General features: G+C 46.2%; 1 protein-coding gene across 1 annotated transcript in view; it reads left to right on the top strand.

Annotated features, from left to right (window-relative positions):
• LOC138491202 (cytochrome P450 2J2-like) overlaps nucleotides 1–13,028 on the top strand; it is a 568,063-nt gene that overhangs the window by 495,974 nt on the left and 59,061 nt on the right. The window lies entirely within an intron of this gene.

The following is a 13,028-nucleotide window of genomic DNA, read 5'->3' as shown; positions in this document are numbered from 1 at the left end:
TGTTACCAAATTGATTTAACATCACTAACAGTGCCCAGGATGTCTTTCCAAAAAGGAAACAAATTGTCATCCTCTCAATTAGATTTGCATCATGTAGCGAGAAGGATTTCGTTTCTATTGGTCTGACATTTTAGTCTATTGAGGCCTAACTGCATCACCAGTTCAGTTGGACGGTTACTTGATGTATGGCACTAGTTCAAATACTGCACTGTGCATTTCAAAGTTTGTCTTTTTAGGGAAGCTAATGTTTAGTAATTGAGTAAGGACTGTATTGAAATTCCCATACAACTTAGCATGCTTTCGGTTTGACAGTGCCCGTGCAGTTTCATGCATAATCAAAAATGCTTTAATCTAGCAAATAAACATTTATTAACAATAATTCTTCTCCTTCCAGACCATCTTCTCTCTTTAACTGTTTTTGGGAATTTCAATTTTCGAATATCCTTTGTGCAATCAGACAAATACTACACACATTTTGAATAGTCCTGCATAAAACTCATACACAACACAACTTTCTGCAGGTTTACTGGTCTGTTCATATCATAAGCACCCAGGGAGGGTGCACAAACCAATCAGGGAGCTCAAAATGCAGGCTGTTCTCTCTGGTATAAGCATTGGAGGCTCGCCCATAGGGGCCACTAGGGCGGCGCCCCCCCCAGGCCACCCCATAATTTTCAGGATACTCTAGGTCCTGCAAATAAAAAGAAAGCAACAAATAATTTGTGGAGAATCCTGCAGGTGCCCCACTAAAACCCTACCTAGAGTCTCCTCCCAGGTGGCCAGGAGAGGGCAGACACTTCCTGATCCCAATCTTGGGGTGGGGAGGGGTGCACTGAGGGAGAATAACCTGGGTGAAGATTAGGCCAAGGGCAAAGGGGTGATTGTGCAGGATGAGACACAGTATTTATCCTTTGAGAGGAATACTGTTGATCCAGACATACAGGAGGAATAGGTCAATCATCATTTTGATACATCTCAATCCTCTATTAAGGACGAAAAGTTAAAATCTGAAGGAGTGACTCCGATTCATGTTAAACCCAAGAAACCAATCTTTTGTACCCCTACGTTCCCATGTCCCCCACAATATCAAAGGGATTCCAAAAGGAACAGTGAAAATGTGATCTTTTCTGCCCCTTCTGTTCCCCTAAGGGCTAAATCTTATAAATATTTTCTTAATAATATCTGGGGAAGAAAACCCATCTTAAAACCTTGTAAAGAATTAGAAAATTGAAATTTCCCAAGATAAATTACAAGTCCCAGAATCCTTCAGGGACTGTGAAGAAGAAAAGGGCTTTAAGGGGCAGACATGATTTCAGGTCAGGCAGGAAAGCCTAATTACTTTAAACAAAGTCAGGAAATTAATCACAAGGGCCTATACCTGAATCTAACTAGCCCACCTGATGGACATAAAAGGCTGCAGCAGGGAGGAGCAGTAGGAAGAAGGAAGTGTGACCACAACAGGGACGCTGGAGTAGAGAGGGGGCAGATTTCACCTGCAGACTCTGAGTTGGTCCTGTGCTCACAGACCCTGTATAGCTGTGGCAGCAGTGGAAAGGACTGGAAGCAACAAGCAGTCTTTCCAGGTGCTCTTCATTACTGTGAATGCAGAGCTGAAGTTGCAGTTGTTCATAAGGCTGTGTGCAGAAGCAAGCTGAGGGAAACCGGAGAGTATGAGACTCTCCCTTGATGAGGCCCGGATCAGAGACATCCGTGCAGCAGTGGGCTGTGGATCCCAAGAGTGCCCGTGATACTAGAAGGAGAAGAAACAAAGTCGGGAAGCCGCAGCAGCCCGCAGCTGTAGTAATTGGGAGTCAGAAAAGGAAACTCTGTACTCCTGAACAGCAGAATGACCTTGCCAGTAACTGTAACCAGCTTTAATGTGTACTCACGCTTTCATCTAAGTGAGGAAAATTTAACCGCAAAAGTGGGAAGTCTTTTTGTTAAGGAGAAAGCAATACACGCTTATATAAGACGTTCGTGTGTAGTGAAAGCCTTTAATTCCCTAACATCAGTATTACTTTGTTGCCGAGCGGTAGCACGTCTCCAGTTGAAATGGAGAATGTTGCCAGTAGCCTAATTGAGATAAATCTGCCTTTCCCGAAGTGTTGCAAGCAATGTTTTGAAAGTAAGTGCGTCAGACAATGTTTCCCGATAACTTGCAGGCTGTATGCTGACCAAAAGCGGGGAATGTGTCTCTCTTTAAAGTTGCAGTTTGAGAGGGAAACAACATCACGTGTGCCTTATTTTATATCCAGTAGAACATATATACCTTGTAACACATTAAAGGCTGAGTAGAAGTCGTAGAAGAGGTTGAAGCTGAAGCCAGAACAAGTACTACCCAAGCCTATAGAGCGAACTCTATAAAAGTGAATCCTTCTCTCTCAAGAACTATACACCATTGTTCTGAAGTTGTTAAAGATATTGTTACCCAAGATGCCTCTAAATTGAATGGGACAAGATCAACCAAAGCTGGAAAGGTTGCACAATAGTTTTGGGGTAACCATTGAAGGAAGGGTGTATATGAAGCTAGGGAAGGGAGCTGGGTACTTGTTAACAGAGGTTGTTGTTTTCAAATTTGCATGGGGAAAACTATATGAAGGAAGAAGTGGTCTAAAAGATAACATCAGATTTTATGGTAGCTGCAAGACAGGAAAAGAGGCTGCCCTTTCTTATGGTATAGAAAGAAGAGTTCCTTGCCAGCCTGTAGAGGTAGAAGAAGTCTTGTTAAGTTGCCTATCTTTGAAGTTGCGGGTGCAGCCACAAAATTACTTAAAAATCAGAAGTTGTAGTAGTAGCAGAACTGTGGCCTAATCTCAGAAGTTGTAGATTAGAGCATGCAGTGCAAGACTGTAATGCATAGTGCATGGATCATTATGTCAATGCGCCCCATTTTATTCTAGGAGTGCCTGGAGATGGGGGAAACAAAGCAGAGGCAAGTATATTCCGCATCATTCAATCTAATGCCGGTACATGCATGTGTACTCAAGCATCCAATATAACATTGTCCTACGGCCCCATCTGTCACTCTATACCAGGCATTAACTGAAAACAATAGGCTATGAAAAAAAGAAATCAGTATGAAATAATCTAAACCATCACTACCTATCTGTGTTAAGAGTGTCTCACTGCATTGTCCTTAGTCATTGGTAAGGCTATTAGCATCTCATAGAGTCACTCAGAGATTGCCAAGTACTTTTGTGATTCCCTCAGAGCCTTCAGCCTGAGGAAGCTGTCTGCTCCTTTGTCCTCTTTGTTCGTTATCGCTTGCTAAATTATATTACGTTATGTTACTGCGTTTTATATCACGCTATATTTCTATTTGCATTGTCTCTTGGCACTCTGGCAGATCTGATGGGGAAGATGGATGGGGTTGATTAGAGGGGAAAGAAGGACAATGAAAGATATCTTTGCTGTTCTGCTGATGCGCAGTTGAAAAGTATCCCGGGACTGTGTGTGAGGGACGGTTTCTAAGTGGTTTGCGCAGAGGGAACTGGGAGGATGTTTGCACAGAGGGGAGCTTCATGTGCCTATAGTGCATGGGTGCATTGGTTGGGTCTGTGATCTTTAAGAAGGTTGGCAAGGTTTAGTTTTCTGATGTTAAATGTCTTTTGGGAGGCATTGTTCAATGTCCTGTGTAGGTGGCTTACCTGGTATGTCTATTGTGTGTTGGAATGTAGAATTCCGAATGTCGGTGGGCGGAGCAGTCAGTGTGGAAATCGATAGGCATCTGAGGCCTCCATCTGGTAGTGCCACACCAACGTCATGGTAGCGGTTTGGTAAGGCACTTGTGAGTAGAATCCTGAGGCACCCTGGAAAGGACAGGTGCTCCTTGCAGCAGACAGCATGCAGCACCCGGTCCTATATCACATTGGGGGAAGACATACAAGTGCAGTTGCTCCATGACAGAACCTAGACACACATTTGCTTTGGGACAGCTGGGAGAAAAAATGCAGTGGGGCAAAATGATGGTGGAATACCTAGGAGTCAAATCACAGTGGGTGAAAAAATTTCAATCGGACACCTAGGAACAGAACTCTACAGGACCAAAATTACAGCTATGTATCCAGGAGCAAACCCACAGTGGAACAAAGTACAGAGGGCTATGTGGGGCAAACCGACAGTGGGACAACTGTGGAGCAAATCCATGCAGGCAGAGTCACATTAGGACACCTAGGAGAAGAATTGAAATGGGGCATTTGGTTGTTGTATGCTATAGGGCAGAAAGCAAATTAGTGAGCAGTGTCAAGAAATGGCATGACAGAACAAGGCAAGAAAAAGTCTTGATAAGGCATAAAAGGCATAACAAAGTATTAGACATCCTTTCACACCATGAATAGGCCCAACAAGGCAAAACAACCTGGTCTTCTCCCTACGCGCCATTCCACTGGCCTCTACCAAAAGCTTCACTCTGACTTTCTCCCTTTGCCACTGTCAATCCCTGTTTCTCTGGCTCTCTTTTGTTTCTCTGTCCCCCTTTCTGTGTCTCTCTTTCTCTCTCTCTGTCACTCTCAAACAGATACATTTTAAAACATGCACAACACGACTCAGGAAATTGGTAGACGGGCAAGGCGGCAGACTGAGGTCTTCAATCATTACCCTAAGAGACGTGGTAGGGTTATTGGAGGCATGAACCTTTTGGTTCAGAGAAAGTACCGCTTGTGATATGAAGACCATGGGCGTTTATTTCAACTCTCTCAGTATTTTGAATGACAGACAAATACCCACCTCAAACCTCACTCTAACTTGCTCAGGTGCTGTGGTCGGTGAACCCTACTGAGACTTTTTTCAATCAGAGCAACAAAAAGTCTGTGCCTTAACAGGAATTTTGAGCAGGGGTGGGGGCAGATTCCCTGGTTGTGTGTCCTTCAGTGCTCTTGCCACATCTTTCTCTGATACTTTACATGCTCAGCAATTGTATTGTATTGTACCAAAATGTATAAAGCGCAACTAAGGCTCATAGGCATCTAGGCACTCAACACTAGGCGGACATTATGGGGGGGTAAACCCTGGTAAAGAAAGAGAGAACAGTTAAAAGAAAGAGGTTTTAAGAGCCTTACAAAATAGCAAAACACTTCTGTTACTCTCAAAGACGGAGGAAGCCCATTCCAAAAAGTGAGAGCAAGCACAGAGAAGGAGTAACCACCTCCCTCTGTTCGCTGATACATCAGTATTCTAAGGAGCACCAGCAAGGATGAACAAAGACATCTAGTGGGATGGTAGAGTTCAATCTGCTTTTCAAGTAACTGGCACCAGTGTCACAAAGAGACCGATGAGTACCATGGTCCCCAGAATCTTAAATTCAACACAGGCCTTCACTGGTAACCAATGGAGTTGACACAGCAGACCAGCAGAAGGGGTCAATCTAGGGGCATTCAGCGCCAGCCTGGCTGCAGAATTTTGAAGTACTAGCAGCCGTTGTAGAAAGTATTTTGGTTGCCCTAGATAAACTCCATTGCAATAGTCCAGTGATCCCATTATTGCTGAGGTGACTACCTTGGTCCGGCTCGGCAGGGAGCAACGGCAGATCATAACTGTAGGTTTGCCGAAACCAGTATTACAGACAGCCGCAATCTGGGCTTCGCAAGAGCTGTTAGCTAAAAGCCTCACCCTTATGCTTTTCACGGATGTGCAAGGCATTGGGCATGGGCCAAGAGAATCAGGCCAATACTGGGAACTCGATGAGCTAGTAGCTACCTGGGGGATCAAACACTAGCAATTCAGTATTTTCCCGATTGAGGTTTAACCAGTTCGAAGATATCCATCTGCTTATAATGGAAAGAGAGTTTCTCAGTTTAACCGGGGGCTCTGTCGTAGGGGAATCCAGCCCAAACACCAACTGTGTGTCATCGGCATAAAAAGACTCCAGACTCAGCAATAAGGTCTGCCAGTGGACGCAAGAACAAATTAAACAATAGATGTGATAAAGCCGACCCCTGGGGACACCATAGGGAAGAGCAACGGTGCAATGGGCCTGAAAAGACACAGTTTGTGTGTCCTCCATGAGGAATGAGGTAAACCATGCCAATGGTGCCCCTGTGATCCCACCTGCTTCAGACGGGCCAGAAGAATGCCATGATCCACTGTATCGAAGGCCGCAATGAGGTCAAGGAGAATCAACACTCCGACCCCTCCACGGTCCTGAAGAAGTGCAAGATCATCCAGGAATTAGATCATAACTGATTCCATGTCCATTTGGAGCCTAAAACCTGACTGAAATGAATGCAGACAATCATTAGCTTCCAGAAAATTAGAAAAACGCAGAGTAATCGCTACCTCCATAAGCTTCATTAAAACCGGCAACAAGGATTTAGGCCAGTAGTTATCAACCAGAATGGGGTAAAAATGCGTTTTTTTAGGAGAGCTGTAACCAGCTCATGATTCAGGGAGGTTTGAATCTACCCTGAAGAAAAAAAGTGCTGAAAAGCCACTGTAAACAAAAAGATAGCTTTCAACAGTAGTACTTTCAAAATATGAAGGGGTACAGGGTCAAGAGGGGATGATGACTTTAGTAAATTTAAAACCCTGGCAACAATATTGTTTATGGGTTCTAGCTAGAAAACACCAGCTGGGATAGATGTAACAGGCTCTTTTGGGTAGCTAGCCCTCAAGGCATTGTCCCCAAGTACATGATTCTTATCGATAATGGCCTGCCGGTTACTGTTGGGAGCCTTCTTGGGGGTTCGCAAGCATACAGGCCTCACGGCCAATGATAAGCAGGAGCCAGGCTAATGCACAACCTTCTTGTCATGATGCCCGCTCCCGGGGAGCCGGTTCAAGCCCTGCGTCCCCGAAAGCGGACATCCAGTCCCCAAGGAAGGACCCAGCAACCCCATATAGGGGCCCTTTGGACAGTGTCCTGGCACCTATGGTGCCAAGCTCATAAAAGACATCAGTCCTGGCGCCATAGGCGCCAGGCTCATTATGGGAGTGCTTGGGTGCACTTACCTGATGCAGACCATGCTGCAGGATCCCGGCCTCCTTGAGGCCTGAAAGGAACTACTTTACCTGTGGGACTAATTTACCATCCGGGCGTGGTCGGGGAAGGATACATACCTGATTGGAGGAAGGATACATACCTGGAACTTCTTCCAAGGCTATTTAAACCCCACCCGAACAGCCACACGTGCTTCGCATTGTACTGCATCTAGCAGCTGGACGCTCACCATGTCTGCTCCTGCATCCTGACTTCTGCCACGCCTGCCAGCATCCTGGATCACCTGCAAAGGAAGAGAAGAAGAGAACAGAAGAAGGAAAAGTCCTTACCTGCTAAATCCGCATCCCGGAGACATCTCGCTGACAATCCTGAAAAGGAAGACTTTTATTTAAAAGCTCATCGCGTCGATCGCTGCAGCGCCGCATTCCACTCACCTTTTCAGGGCGCCTCCATGTTCAGCAGCGATCATCCGGATTCGCAGTCACGCCCCAGCGCCTAGGGAGAAAAAGACCAGAACAAAAGGTGAGAGAGAGAAGGGAATAAGGAAAGCTAAATCTCCATGTTAAGACTTACCTGTTGATTCATTCCCTCTTCATTTCAGGTCCGCGCCGCATCCTGGCATTTCCGGACCCCGGCCCCTAAGGGGAAAAAAAGACATCAGCGTTAATGAGCGAATGAAAAGACATTACCATGAAACGCTCATTAAAGACTTACCTGATTTCTACAAGGATTTCACCTCTCATCTCGGGTCGGTGCCTGTTCCCCAGCATTCCGTACCCCGGCCCCTATGGGGAAAAAGATATTAGCATTAGTACATTAATGCATGGACACAAGGGGAACCTCTTATCAAAAAACTTACCTGGAAGCCAAGCAAGTTTGGTTCTCACCAATCCGAAAATCGAGTGAAGTAACTGGATACCAACGCGCCCCTGCATCAGAAGCAGGATGGAGAGCTTGTCCTTCCAGACCCTAAGAAGGATACTTCTGCGAGCCAGACAAGCCAGATTTGGGGCCCCGGTCCAGTCCGTCTTCCGAATCCTGCGCATCACCTTAGAAGAGGTCACAGCAGCGCGAACCAGGCCAGCGCCTCCGTGGGAGTCAGGTGAGCGTTACAGAACGCGAAGCCTTCCTACAAATTCCCACCCAGGCGCTATAGAAAGTTCTGAGACTGATCAGTTGGCCCAATTACTGGGGGAATTACGGGCCGAAGTACATGCTGCTCGTCAAGAGACTAATGCCCTCAGGAGTGAATTAATAATATCAAAGGAAAGAACTGATGATCTGGCCAGACAGCTTTTGCAAGGTCAAGCTGGGCAAACTCCTCTACCCGGTTCCGGAGGGAACCCTGCTCCTGTGGTTTCCAGTAACCCTGTGCAGATTAATCTACCTGGAAACATGCCGCTGGCCCCACCCGAACGCTTTTCTGGGGACCCCAAACGATTCGCCGTATTCATGAATCAGTGTTGTTTGCACTTCCTATGCAGACCTGGGGCCTTCCCTAATGATCAGACCAAGGTAGCCTTTGTATTGTCATATCTAAGCTGCTGCGCTGCCGATTGGTCAGTTCCACTGGTTACTCAAGATGACCCGATTCTCTGTGATTTTCAAAGGTTTCAAGCAAGCATGGAAAGGTTATTTGCTCGACACTCTCAGGGGCAGGCTCTGGATGACGAACTTCTATCCCTGCGACAGGGCAATCAGGACCTCCTATCCTATATTGCAACCTTTAATAGACTAATTGTGGAAACGGGATGGCCAGAGGATAAAAGAGTCACGTTGTTTTATCGAGGCCTACGTGGAGAACTTAAAGATGTCTTGGCCCAAGTTGTAAATCCGCCCCAAGAATGCACAGAGTATATAGACTTAGTGGTCCAATTGGATCACAGACTTCAAAACAGAAAAGCAGATCGGTCCAGGTTTGAGACCCGGGTGTTGGTCAAGACCCATGCTAATCCCAAGGGAGTTGATGTCTCTGAGCCTATGCAAATTGGAGGGGTTAAAGGACCCTTAACTCAAAAGGAACGTGAAAGGAGGCGGCAGTTAAAATTATGTCTTTATTGTGGGAATTCTCGACACTTTCTACGAGATTGCCTGGCAAAACCGCCCCGAAAGGCGGTAGGAGCCGCTGATAAAAACCATGAAGACTCTGTTTCGGGAAACGACTCCGCCTGACAAGTGCAGGGGTCCGCTTGCCGAGCTTGAAAACTAACTCTCAGACCTCGCATTTCATTGTGCCAATGGTTCTCGTAGATCCAGAACAGCCTAAGCGGTTGCATGCAATAAAGGCATACATCGATAGTGGGGCTATTGGAAACTATGTGGATCGTGAATTGGTCTCTAGTATTAACCTCCCTCTCCGTCCTAAAACCAGCAAAGATGTCATCACCACAGTCGATGGAACTGAAATTGCCTCTGGACCGGTAACACATTCCACTACTGAGGTGACTCTTATTGGTCCCGACGGCCATCGGGAGGGTGTTGTGTTTGATGTAATCAAGGCTCCACAGTTTCAGGTTATTCTTGGAATCCCTTGGTTAGAGACACATAATCCTCGAATTGATTGGCGAGCTAAGAGAATAACCTTCCCGGATTGTACACAAACCTGCTACCCAGAAAACCTGAAGATTAATCTAGCATCTGTAACCTCTGCCTCCATGCAACTACCTCCGGAATACCAAGACTTTCAGGACGTCTTCCAAAAGGAACAGGCCAACACGTTACCTCCTCACAGATCGTACGATTGCCAAATCGATCTGGTGCCCGGTGCACAACCCCCTTGTAGCAGGATTTATGCCCTTACCGAACCTGAGAATCTGCATTTGAGACAATATTTGGATCAATACCTAGAAATGGTTTTATTCGCCCGTCAAAGTCCCCAGCATCCTCGGCTTTGTTCTTCGTGCCCAAAAAAGAAGGCGACCTTAGAACTTGTATCGATTACCGCGCATTGAACCAGATAACGGTTGAAAACCGTTATCCTCTGCCTCTGATCCCTGAACTCCTTGACCAGGTGAAGGACGCTTGCATATACACCAAGTTAGATCTCCGGGGGGCTTATCATCTGGTACGAGTTAAAGAAGGCGACGAATGGAAAACTGCCTTCCGTACTAAATACGGATTATTCGAGTACCAGGTGATGCCTTTCGGATTGTGTAACGCGCCGGCTGCCTTCCAATACTTCATGAATGATGTCCTTCGGGAACTCATCGATGTTTGTGTTGTCGTATATATCGATGACATTCTGGTGTACTCCTCTTCGGAATCTGATCACAGAAAACACATCAGGGCAGTACTTGAAAAACTGCACCAACACAAAGTATTTGCTAAATTGGAGAAATGTTTTTTCCATACCACAGAAGTCGAGTTTCTAGGTTTCATCCTGACACCTAAAGGAGTCCGAATGGACTCAAGAAAAGTGGATGCCATCCTCAAATGGCCATCACCTAGCTCTGTAAAAGGGGTTCAAAGCATGCTCGGCTTTGCCAATTTCTATCGCAGGTTTATCCCGGAATTTTCACGCGTGATACAACCCATTACTGCACTCTTGAGGAAAAATAAACGTTTTGAATGGTCTGAAGAAGCCGAGCAGGCCTTTCAGGATTTAAAAGCTAAGTTTATCTCCGCACCTATATTAGAAACACCCGCGTCCAGATCTCCCTTATGTCGTCGAGACTGACGCATCCAGCCTAGCCATGGGAGCTGTCCTGTCCCAAAGAGATCCCGAAACCAACCAACTGCATCCCGTAGCATTTTGGTCCAGAAAATTCTCGGCACCCGAGGTTAATTATGCAATCACGGACAAAGAACTGTTAGCCATTAAGTCCGCTTTTAAAGCCTGGCGGCATTATCTGCTTGGAGCTCGACATACCATCACAGTGATCACTGATCACCGGAATTTACAGTATTTGAAAACCGCCAAGGCTCAGTCATCACTGCAGCTCCGATGGGCTTTGTTTTTCGCTGAATTTGATTTCGTGATTACCTATCGACCTGGCTGCAAGAATGGCAAAGCAAACGCCTTATCCCGAATTGGAATGGGAGAATCTGATACAAACTCAGAACCAGTACCGATAATTCCTGAACAGAGGATTCTAGGTATGACTTCGTTACAGACGCTTGAAGACATTCAAGCCAGAGTGAAACAACTCCTGGACCCTACAACCTTACAGGATTGGATACAAAAGGGATCAGACTTTACCATAGATAATGGTTTACCTTATTTCCAAGGACGCTTATTCCTGCCACATAAGGAATTACACGAACTAGTTATTTCCGGTTATCATGATACATTAATAGAGGGACACCCCGGTATTGCCAAGACAGAGGAAAAGGTGAAACGACAATTTTGGTGGCCCTCTTGGCGAAAAGATGTTAAATCTTTTGTGATGTCCTGTGGTGTTTCCGCCCAAAATAAAAGTCAAAAGAAAAGACCAGCCGGTCTCCTTCAACCTCTAGACATACCGCCAGCACCCTGGCATACCCTATCAATGGATTTTATTACGGACCTGCCTCCTTGTTCGGGGTACAATACTATTCTGGTAATTGTGGATTTGTTTTCCAAAATGGCCCACTTTATTCCTTTGAAAAGTTTACCTTCAGCTTCTGTCCTAGCCAATGAATTCCTCGAAAATATTGTTCGGCTACATGGATTCCCATCTATACTAATCTCTGACCGGGGAAGGCAATTCATTTCCCACTTCTGGCGCAAATGTTGTCAAATGGTGCAGAATGACGTAAGATTATCGACCAGTCACCACCCTCAGACCGATGGTCAGACCGAGAGGACAAACCAGACCCTTGAGCAGTACTTACGGTGTATGTTGCAGCAATCTGAAAGCAACTGGAAAGACATTCTTTGGATAGCCGAATACGTATATAATAATTCGGTACACTCTGGAACTGGCCACAGTCCTTTTTATACTTTGTTTGGGCATCACCCTCGAACCTCAAACCTTGACTCACCTCGGAATGCCTGCAGTAGAACATCTGCATTCTACAATTACCCAAGCCTTCAAAGAGGCAACTACGCATTTACAACAAGCCAAGAAAAAATACAAGGAGAATGCTGATCTACATCGGGGTGAAGCACCTCCGTTTCAGATTGGGGATCAAGTGTGGTTAGCTACCAGATATTTACCACTCAAAGGGCCTCGAACTTTTAACCCAAAATATCTGGGACCTTATTCTATTACGGCAATAATTAACCCAGTGGCTGTTAAACTTGATTTACCAGCTAGTATGCGAATTCACCCTGTTTTTCATGTGTCACTTCTGAAACCAGTGGTACCCGGAACCCGACTACTCAAACCTCCAGAACCTATTCTAATAGATGGGGAGCCCGAATTCGAAGTGAAGAACATTTTAGACTCAAAAATGTTTAGGTCAAAACTGTTATACCTAATTGATTGGAAGGGGTACGAACCTCAGGAGAGGTCGCGGGAACCCAGCGACCATGTGCATGCACCTCGATTAGTCAGAAAATTCCACCGACTCTTCCCAGACAAACCAAAACCCCCGGAGGGAACAACGTTGGGAGGGGCCTTGGGGGGGAGTGCTGTCATGATGCCCGCTCCCGGGGAGCCGGTTCAAGCCCTGCGTCCCCGAAAGCGGACATCCAGTCCCCAAAGAAGGACCCAGCAACCCCATATAGGGGCCCTTTGGACAGTGTCCTGGCGCCTATGGCGCCAGGCTCATAAAAGACATCAGTCCTTTCGCCATAGGCGCCATGCTCATTATGGGAGTGCTTGGGTGCACTTACCTGATTCAGACCATGCTGCAGGAACCCGGCCTCCTTGAGGCCTGAAAGGAACTACTTTACCTGTGGGACTAATTTACCATCCGGGCGTGGTCGGGGAAGGATACATACCTGATTGGAGGAAGGATACATACCTGGAACTTCTTCCAAGGCTATTTAAACCCCACCCGAACAGCCACACGTGCTTCGCGTTGTTCTGCATCTAGCAGCTGGACGCTCACCGTGTCTGTTCCTGCATCCTGACTTCTGCCACATCTGCCAGCATCCTGGATCACCTGCAAATGAAGAGAAGAAGAGAACAGAAGAAGGAAAAGTCCTTACCTGCTAAATCCGCATCCG

Source organism: Ambystoma mexicanum, chromosome 10 (assembly GCF_040938575.1).
Source record: "Ambystoma mexicanum isolate Mex_15411 chromosome 10, UKY_AmexF1_1, whole genome shotgun sequence".
Classification (NCBI taxonomy): Eukaryota; Metazoa; Chordata; class Amphibia; order Caudata; family Ambystomatidae; genus Ambystoma; species Ambystoma mexicanum.
Note: the sequence above shows the minus strand (reverse complement) of the source record. Positions and strands in the feature narration are given on the sequence as shown.